The sequence below is a fragment of the Epinephelus lanceolatus genome, chromosome 22 (assembly GCF_041903045.1).
Source record: "Epinephelus lanceolatus isolate andai-2023 chromosome 22, ASM4190304v1, whole genome shotgun sequence".
Classification (NCBI taxonomy): domain Eukaryota; kingdom Metazoa; phylum Chordata; class Actinopteri; order Perciformes; family Serranidae; genus Epinephelus; species Epinephelus lanceolatus.
The window spans coordinates 35,392,328-35,402,814 of NC_135755.1; positions in this window are offsets into that span (position 1 = coordinate 35,392,328).

Below are 10,487 nucleotides of genomic sequence, written 5' to 3' on the forward strand. Positions count from 1 at the left end.
TGTATTCTCTAATGTTATCAGTTACATGAATACACACTGATAACTTCACCACATCTGTATAACAGTAACAGTAATACTGTAATAACAGTATACTCCGAAGGGGCTTAACTTCAGTACCAGCCTGCGGTCTGCAGTTGGGTTGGTGACAGTGATCCGAATTGATATTGATATCGGGTAAAAACATATATTATGGATGAATCAATATTTTTACTTACCCCTAGTCACAATGCTGAATCTCACTATCAACATATATCCTTCATGATTCAGTCTCATCTGTGAGGCTCTTTTCTCTCCTCTATCTCCCCTTGTCTCTCTTCCATTTCCTTCTGTCTCTCTTCCTGCCTCTCCTCCTCCATCTCCTCCATCTCCTCCATACTACTTGTCATCTGACAAAAAATATATTGATGCAAGACATGTGAACAGTGGGACAGTTTGAGATGCGAGAGTCATAGATTTTGATTGTTGTAGCCTGAGGAAAACATACTGTATGTTTTACAATTGTGTAATTCATTAAACAACATCTGAATGTATATAGGCTAAAGAACAGCCATAATGTCAACACAAGTTAGTCTGCTTCATCATGTTAAACATAAATAAAATAAATCAACAAAAATGTAAATGCTCCAAAATCATTATAATACAACTGTGTGCAAAATGTTGCACTTACACCCAATATCTATTACATAAATATGACTCAGTGTTGGTGTTTTTACTGGGAGCAGTGGATCTCTATTCTCCTAAGTCTCTCCTTCACACACCATGGATGCTGAAGACTGTCACTGAATGAGCTATTATTTATAGTGTTTGCACTTTATTTATTCAGACTATTTATATCATGTCATCTTACTACAGACATTAATGTGAACTGTGTCATCACTACATGACATCTATGATTGCTGATGGAGCATGTGAAGTGGAGTTTCATGTTCTCTGGCATATAATATTGATCTAATAGTTGCCAAACTTAGCTCAGCTAGTATTAGCTTGTTAGCATCTAGCAAAAAGTTGCCAAGGAACGCCATTCAGTTAACCTTACATCAACAGGTGTTTGTTTAGCTTATTTACTGAACCAACCGACTCACCGTTCACACTCGGTGCTCCGGTGTGGAGCGCTAACGGTGACGCGCGTGTATGTGTCGTTCCCTCACGAACTGCCGTGAGCTGTACGGTGACGCGCACCCACAAAGTCAGTGGAGAGAACGGCGCTGGGGAGGACCAGAGCGATAGCAAAGAGCATGGATACCAAGAGGTGAAGCTCCGTTGAATTTTTGCCAACAGCCACTAGGGGTGCTGCGGTAGCGCTGCCGCCATTTTGGACTGTTGAGCTTGGACAGTTGCGCCCAGACAACATGCAAGATGTCAAGGAGAGAGAAGAAAAAAAGTAAAATGAAACAGCGTAGTGCAATTAACTGCAACAACTATCAGTGGAACACTCCGCACCTGGCCTTCCACCATTTCCTGAAGGATCCCGACAGGTAAGAACTCCTGAGGTGTAAGTTTTAAAGTGTTTTAATTTAATATCCATTTAATATGCCAGTTTTGGAGGGAAGATAACAATATCAAAACTGATTACTGCTTTAGCATTAAAATATATCATATTAAAATAGCCTATACATTATTATTATTATTATTATTACTGTCCCCTACTGTACAAACTGTAAATAAATCTTTATTCCTGACTATGTGACGATGTGTGACGATGTATGTGTGATTAATGTGTTTCTAGTTAAAATATTGAATTTTTTTTTGGTAGATTGGCTTATGGGGTGATTTTGAAGGAGTAATTAAGTTAATCTTCTCATAAGTGGATGTAATATGTAGAGATGCCATCTAGGCCGTTTTTCTTTGTTTTGTTTTTTAAAAAGTCCATATTTTGCTTTACAAAAACGTGAAAAAGCAGCTGTGACCAAGCTATCACGAGGTGAGTAGCACTGTAAGCATAATTAATAGCGATATACTTCAGTTTGTCTGTGTGTTTTTGTATGCAAGCGGGTCTGCTGCGGTCTGCTGACAGTCCAATATGGCAGCGGTAGGACGAAACCATGGGCGAGCCTGTTGCTATGGGGCATTCTATTGAGCTTCGCCTCTTGATATCCATGCTCTTTGGCGATAGATAAGAACAGAGTGGCGACACTCCCATAGGACTCCATTGTAAAACATGGTGGACAGAACTTCCGGGTTATGGAGCCCTCTATAGTTCCAAACATTTCTCCCGTGGAGTCGGACCCCGTTTTTTATAGGTGATGAAATGTCGACCAATTTTAAGTCATTACGTGTGTTTATTATATCGGAGGTCCTTTATTATGTAGATATCGATTTTTTTTTGTATGTTCACAATTGTGTTGTTGTTTTTTTTTTGAGTCAGGAATTATGATCGGTTTTCAGCCATTGCCTGCTAGTTCGTTGGCTCAACGCCGCCAGCTGTGGAGGTTTAGCACCTGACATTTGTGGTGTTCCTGTTTGATTAATGAATCACAGACAAATCACATATAGTTGGGATGATTACTAATGGGTTTTATTTAGATTTTATCATCCGAACCAGACGGTGTTAGCTAAGGGTTACATTAATAGGATGTGTTAAGTTAGCTTTTATTAGTTTTCTCAAATGTTCCATAAGAAGATAATGTAGGACAGGTGCACATACTTCTGCCTGAGCCTTTATCAAATACCTAACGTTACGTATGGTGTATTCTTTTAATGTTTACATAAGAGTGTTATTATCTTATAATTTAATTCCTGTTTATGTGTATGCCGTGTGATGACAGACTAAAATAGGACTACTACTTCACTACTACTTCTGTCAGCATTTAAGGCATATATTACGTTTAACTTGGAACTATGTCACAGTCACACTATAGAGGCTAGACAGCTTAAAAATGCTATTTCAGCTTGTCTTTGAATGTTACATTCATAAACTTAATCGTACAAGACCAAAACATTGCACAGTGGTTTAAACACTACGGGAGTATATCACAACACCTGTTACCACTGAATTAATGATATTATTTACCTCTGATTTCATGTTTATATGGAACGTTGAGTTTAATTATTTTAAATTGTGTCTTTTAAGTGATCCTGAAAGAGCCCTGTGAAGTTTCTGCTGTCAAAAGACTCCACAAGTGAGGCAGCTAGAAATTACATGAGCAGCAAATTATTTTGTGGCTGTTCCTTTTCTTAGTTGTGTATGTGTGTCATGTTTTCTTCTTGCAGGGTTTGCGGTTCCTAAAGCTATGCCTTTTCCAGCTTCAGGGATGGGAACAAAGTGACCACCCTTTGCTGAGTCACTTTTTTTAAATTGTACTTCTTTCTTAATCCCAAATGTATTCTCTTTTGTTGTGCAAGAGCCCTCTCTGCTCTCTTTCTTAGGAGTGTCTCCATCCTAAGTTGCTTCCTTAGGTCCTCCACACTCGCCCTGTCATGACTGGCCCCTAGCACACTGGTCCCTGGATCACCTTCCCCTGTCAAAGTGGCTTCTTCAGTGGCAGCCCCTGACTGACTGGCCCCTGGAAGTCCGCTGACCTCTCCTTCATCCTCTATCTGCATACTGCCTCCTGGTACTTCCCTATCATTTTCAGATTCTGCCTCAATTTCTCCCTCATTCTCTGTAATAATAACAAGGTGTTGTTGCAGTTAATATGCATTTATGCTGCCTTTACATTAGCACCTACTTTCATCTCCTGTTTAAGGGTACACTACACTCCAATTAAACAAAACTGTATCTTTATGTGAAACAAATCATCTGCCACACTCCTGGACTAACAACATGTACATAAAGCTTATTTTTTTAGCAATAGATGAAGATGCCTGTAGATTATCCATGACATTGCCCGGTTCACTCTGCAATGGATTATTCCACAAGCCATCAGTTTTTTAAATATGGACAGGAAATAGGATCCAGCCAATCTGGCCATAACATTATGTGCAAATGGAGATACTGTATGGAGTGTTCATGTTTATGTTGTTTTAAGTGTGGAATGTTTTTTTCCCCACTGCAAATCAATTTCCTTGTAATAAAGCCAACTTACTTTTACAACAGATACGCCTCTTTTTTTAAATTGTTCCTGTTCGGGGAAGTCAGAGTGGGTCAAACACTACACTGATCAAATCTTAAAGGTTTAGGGGTCCCTCCTGCCCCTTAGCAGGAGATTGCATTGTCAGGCACTAATAATAAGTAATAAGTAATCTTAGTACCAGGTACTACAGTAGTGCTACTGTTTTTACAAAACATGTGCTCATATTCTCTGTAACCATGTAAAATGAGCTTGTGTTCCACTAGTGTGAGATAAGTTGCTCTTTGTTTATCTAGTGTTGCTATGGTGAATCGGGGCATACAAAGGTTAACATATTCAGAGTTTATTCAACCAATTCAGATCGACTGTTCTAGAACTGAATACTCAGTTTCCCATATTCAGAGTTCATTGTTAGACTGAGAGTTTGTTGAACCTCTGGAATACCTCTTAGGGCTGTTATAATGCTGACTGTTGCTATTTCTCAACCAGGCATCTCAGACCATAATTGGGTCCTTTACTAAAGATGTGAATGGCATATAAGAATAATAACAATAAGATGAATATGATCTCTGTTAAATAAGATTGTTCTTCCTTAATGCCAAATTTATCATTTTCTGTGATGTAAGAGCCTTCATGTCACATTCATCGTTTAAATACATAAAATGTTTAACTGAAAACCATCATTTATCATCATTGTCCAATGTCAGGGAGTATTCACAAATAGCCTACATTAATCTCATGTAGCTACATAAGAGATGCATTGCACCAGATTACAGTTTATTTGCTAATTTATCTGCAGTCCATGAAGCTAACACAAAGCTTTCCCTCCAAAAAAAACCACACACAGAAAACACTTGTCAAATTACGCTTTTAGTTGTCATCCAGCCACTCAAAACACATAACTGACATTGATGTATACGCAGTAATTCTATAAGAGTTGTAAATGTACCTGTGTAGGGTTTATTTTAATATTTACCGTTCAAAAGCGAGCTCACTGCTGTCTGTCCCATAGAAGAACATGACGGCGGAGGCAGTGTTTGGAACTATTGAGGTTTACATGAACCACGTGACTGCTCTGGCGGCGACATCAAAGGCTGTCGCCACTCTGTTCTTATCTATCGCTCTGGGGAGGACCAATCAAATCACACGTTACCAAAATGACGGTAGAGCCAATCGATGAGCAATACGAGATTAGAGGCGGGACGTATGGTAGACACCAACGATTGTTAACCCTTTGTGTACCATATTGAGTGGACGCCGACAGCCAGCTCAGACGGACACTTCAGCGTGAGAAATCGGGGGTGTGGTGTGAGAGCATGTGAAGCCAATCAAATGTGTGTGTCTCACAGTCAATGCGTGAGAGTTGGTAGCCCCGCTGCACTCCCGCTCCTGATCACTCCCAGGGGTTAAAGTTCTCGGCACAGCGCCGGATTTCCAGCGTGGCGAAGTTTCTGTCCGGCACGGGCAGAAGTGCTCTGTAGTGCGAGCATTTCACTCGCATTTGCCCCTAAAAATATACAGTCAGGTCCATAATTATTTGGACAATGATACAGTTGTCATCATTTTGGCTCTGTACACCACCACAATGGGTTTTAAATGAAACAATGAATACGTGCTTAAAGTGCAGACTCTCAGCTTTCATTTAAGGCTTTGTTCAAAAATGTAGTATGAACCGTGTAGGAATTACAACCATTTCTTCACACAGTCCCCCAACTTTAAGGGCTCATAAGTATTTGGACAAACTAACATAATCATCAATTAAACAGTCAGTTTTAATACTTGGTTGCAAATCCTTTACAGTCAATGACTGCCTGAAGTGTTGGACACATAGGCATCATCAGATGCTGGGTTTCTTCCCTGGTGATGCTCTGCCAGCCCTTTACTGCAGCCATCTGCACTTCCTGCTTGTGTTTTGGGTGTTTTGCCCTCAGTTTTGGCTTCAGCAAGAGAAACGCATGCTCAGTTGGATTCAGGTCAGGTGATATGACTTGGCCATTGCAGAACATTCCACTTCTTTGCCTTAAAAATGTCTTTGGTTGCTTTTGCAGTATGCTTCAGGTCATTGTCCATCTGCACTGTGAAGCATCGTCCAATGAGTTTTGAAACATTTGGTTGAATCTAAGCAGATAATGTAGCCCCAAACACTTCAGCTTTCACCCTGCTGCTCTTGTCAGCAGTCACATCATCAATAAATACGAGAGAACCAGTTCGACTGGCAGCCATACATGGCCATGACATAGCAGTACCTCCACCATGCTTCACTGATGAGGTGGTGTGCTTTGGATCATGAGCAGTTCCTTCCCTTCTTCCTTCTCTTGTCTTCCCATCATTCTGTTAGTTGATCTTTGTTTTATCTGGCCATAGTATGCTGTTCCACAACTGTACAGGCTTTTTAGATGGTTTTTGACAAACTCTAATCTGGCCTTCCATTTTTAAGGCTAACCAATGGTTTGCATCTTGTGATAAACCCTCTGTATTTACTCTAGTGAAGTCTTGTCTTGCTTACAAGAGCAGCAGGGTGAAAGCTGAAGTGTTTGGGGCACCATTATCTGCTTAGATTCAACCAAATGTTTCAAAACTCATTGGACGATGCTTCACAGTGCAGATGGACAATGACCTGAAGCATACTGCAAAAGCAACCAAAGACATTTTTAAGGCAAAGAAGTGGAATGTTCTGCAATGGCCAAGTCATATCATCTGACCTGAATCCAACTGAGCATGCGTTTCTCTTGCTGAAGCCAAAACTGAGGGCAAAACACCCAAAACACAAGCAGGAAGTGCAGATGGCTGCAGTAAAGGGCTGGCAGAGCATCACCAGGGAAGAAACCCAGCATCTGATGATGCCTATGTGTCCAACACTTCAGGCAGTCATTGACTGTAAAGGATTTGCAACCAAGTATTAAAACTGACTGTTTAATTGATGATTATGTTAGTTTGTCCAAATACTTACGAGCCCTTAAAGTTGGGGGACTGTGTGAAGAAATGGTTGTAATTCCTACACGGTTCATACTACATTTTTGAACAAAGCCTTAAATGAAAGCTGAGAGTCTGCACTTTAAGCACGTATTCATTGTTTCATTTAAAACCCATTGTGGTGGTGTACAGAGCCAAAATGATGACAACTGTATCATTGTCCAAATAATTATGGACCTGACTGTATATATGTGCAAACCGGGAAAAGTAAACACAACCCACTGTTTACTGTAATCGGCATCAGATGTTTTTTCATCAATAACTGATCAAATAAATGTATTTTAAAACATCTCCTTTGGCTCTGATACAGCCGTCTCTCTCCCTGCATGCAGTCCCCACTGACTGCACTGAGCTTTGTAACAATGTCCCGCCTACAATCCCCTCTGATTGGTTACACGGCACAAGTGATAGCCAATCAACACTGACGCCTGTGCATGCTTTCACATCATGTCACATTGAGACACAGAGCACAGATGGAGCAGGAGAGGCTCGGGTAAGCCAGCGGTAATTTTGAAGGTAAGGTAACAGAAACCAGACAGAAACGAAAGTTGCAATAAAAGTCCTCTATGCTGAAGTTTTAAAGTCACCACCACAACATTATATGATCCATTTCAATGATGACAAGCTTTTCGAAGTAACTGCCTGTTTAATTCACATCAAGCTTGATACAATTTGGCAAACAGCCTAAATGATTTAGCTTCTAAAAATAAATAGCACCAAGGCAAAAAAGAGATGTAGGAGCTATAAGTCAAAAAGTCTGGTAACCACTGAAAGTTTAATCTTTATTTATAAACTCATTAAGCTATAAAAGTTTAATCTGAAAAGTAACTACTAAAGCTATAATCTTTTTGTTCGTTTTGATAATAAACACGTTCCTTTGCAACACATACATTTCTATTTCTTCATTTTGTGACCACTACACCAAGCCCCCTGCTCCGGAAAAGATTTCAGATTTCAGGCACACAAATCTTACGTGCTCCACATTTCAGGCACATTTTTTCTTGTTTTAACCCCTGCACTCTTGATACAAGCCACAACAGCTGTATCATCAGAGTATTTTTTTTTTTATGTGGCAGTTGTATTTAAAGTCCGCTTTGTAGAGTATGAACAGGAACTGAAAATAGAAAAAATAGGTCATTAACAAATATTTATCATCTTAGTTTTTCATTAGAATTATAAGAACACACATACACATGAGCAGCAGGGAATTAGTGCGTCAGGTAGCAGCGCTGTGTGTGACTTATGCGCTGATTAAGTGGTGGGTGATCGATGTGCCTGGCATCGATTGATTTAGTTTCAGCACCGCGGTAGTAGACAGCTCCTGTTAAGAGTTTCTTAAAGAGCGATCTTAAGAGCGATCCTAAGAAAGGCATTAAGAACTCATCTGGGAAACACTCTTATCTTAGCAACCCTTCATAGCTAAGACGTTTTTAACTGTGCTCTTAAGCAGTGTTGCCAAGTCTGCTTATTATAAGCGACTTTGGGCTTGTTTTTCTGTAAAGTTGCTTACAAATATTGGTGGTCGCAGGTCGCGTTTTTTTTGGGCTTGTTTCTAAAGTGTAATTGCTTATTTGGGCTTGTTCCCAGCTCCATAATAAGTTGTCAAGCAGATATGTAGGATAGTTTGTTTTGCCTGTTCCTCTGTCCCTCCCCTTTGCCCATACACACAGGAGACAGCAGAGTTTTTTCCCACCCGCATCCTACTTCTAATTGGCAATCTCCCTGATGGCAGCGAGTACTAGCCAATCAGAGGCAGAGCAGGATAATATGTATTTTGTCTGGTGTAAGTGACGTTTAAATGACAAGACAACAAGAGGAGTTTTTGAGGAGCAATAGCCGGAATAAAGTGGGCGAAATACGGTAAAAAAATATGAAAAAGTCAAGACAGGGGGCTGAGCTGAAGGTTGCCACCTATGTAGCTTGTCACACATCTATTAAATCAGTTGATCATCTTGGGAGTTAATTTGCTCAACTTGTGACAAGGACATCAAAATGCACCGGACAAAATGCACGGCATTAATTAATCAATAACCATGTCATTGCTCCGTGTATGTTCACAGAACTTCAGAGGGATATTGGAGGTGCTGAATACTCCCTTGTTATTGATGAAAGCACAGACGTATCATCTGTCAAGCAACTGTGTGTGGTAATCTGCTACTTCGGTATGACACTGAACAAAGTTGTGTCCACCTTTTTGGGTTTGATTAACTTGGAGGGTGAAACAGCAGAGGCTATTGCCACCACTCTGACCTGTTTATTGGGCTGGACATCAAAAAGTGCCTTGGATTAGGTACAGATGGCTGCAGTGTCATGGTAGGGAAGAGGAATTCAGTGTACACTCACCTTCTCCAGAAAAACCCAAATCTCTAGCTGCTCAAGTGCGTGTGCCATTCCATACAGCTATGTGTAAGCAAGGCAGTGGAGACACTCCCACGCAACCTTGAATACTTGGTCTCTCATTCCCACAACTGGTTTTCCCACAGTGCTCTTCGCTGCCGTGAGTATGCAAAGATCTACAGCCTCATCAATCCTGGTGAAATCCCTTTGATGCTTGTACAGATGTAAGGTACACAGTGGCTTTCCATCCATGACTGCTGTTTGCGCATACTCAATCAGTGGGATGAACTGAAGCTTCACTTTCAGCTAACCAAAGACCACCAGAGATGTTATGATGCTGAAATCCTGCACCAGATGTATAGTGATCCTGTTAACAAACTGTACCTGCTGTTTTTAATGCCTTTTCTACAAGAATTCAACAGGATCAACAAGCTGTTCCAGCAGGACAGGGGCAATCCATTCAAAATGTTGGAGTGTCTGCTTCTTTTCTTTCGCTCCCTCATCTCCAGAGTGGTGAGACCTGGAATGATCCCCACATCAGATGAACAACTGCTTGCAATCAACATAACAGACCCCAGTGTTTTGTTACCTGTGGGTGCAGTCAATTATGGAGTCACTTTCATGATGGCATTGGATGAGGCAAGAATGGAGAGCACAGCTGAGAGAAATATGAAGAGCAGGTGCCGTGACTTCTTAGTGGAAGCGGGCAGACAAGTGCAACAGAGACTCCCAGCTAACATCCAGATATGGAAATCTATAACTGTGTTCAGTCCAACTGTCATCCTGTCACAAACAAAACCACAGCTTAGCTCAGTCTCAATGCTGAAGCTCTACTCTGGAGATCTTGCAGCTCTTGAAACACAGTATCAGGCTGTTGCATACCTCCCATGGACAAACAAGGAGGACAGCCAGGCAGAGGCCTTTTGGGTTGAAGTGCTCAATTACAAAGACAGCAGTGGAAACCACACTTTCAAAGAACTTGGCCTCTTTTCTCCGTCATTGCTTGCGATGCCTTTGAGCAATGCTGACGTAGAACGAGTGTTCTCACAGATGAGCCTGGTCAAGTCCAAACTGAGGAACAGAATGGGACAAGAAACTCTCAGCAGCATACTCCACATAAAATACGGACTGAGAAGACAAGGCATATGCTGCAAGGACTTTGCCCCA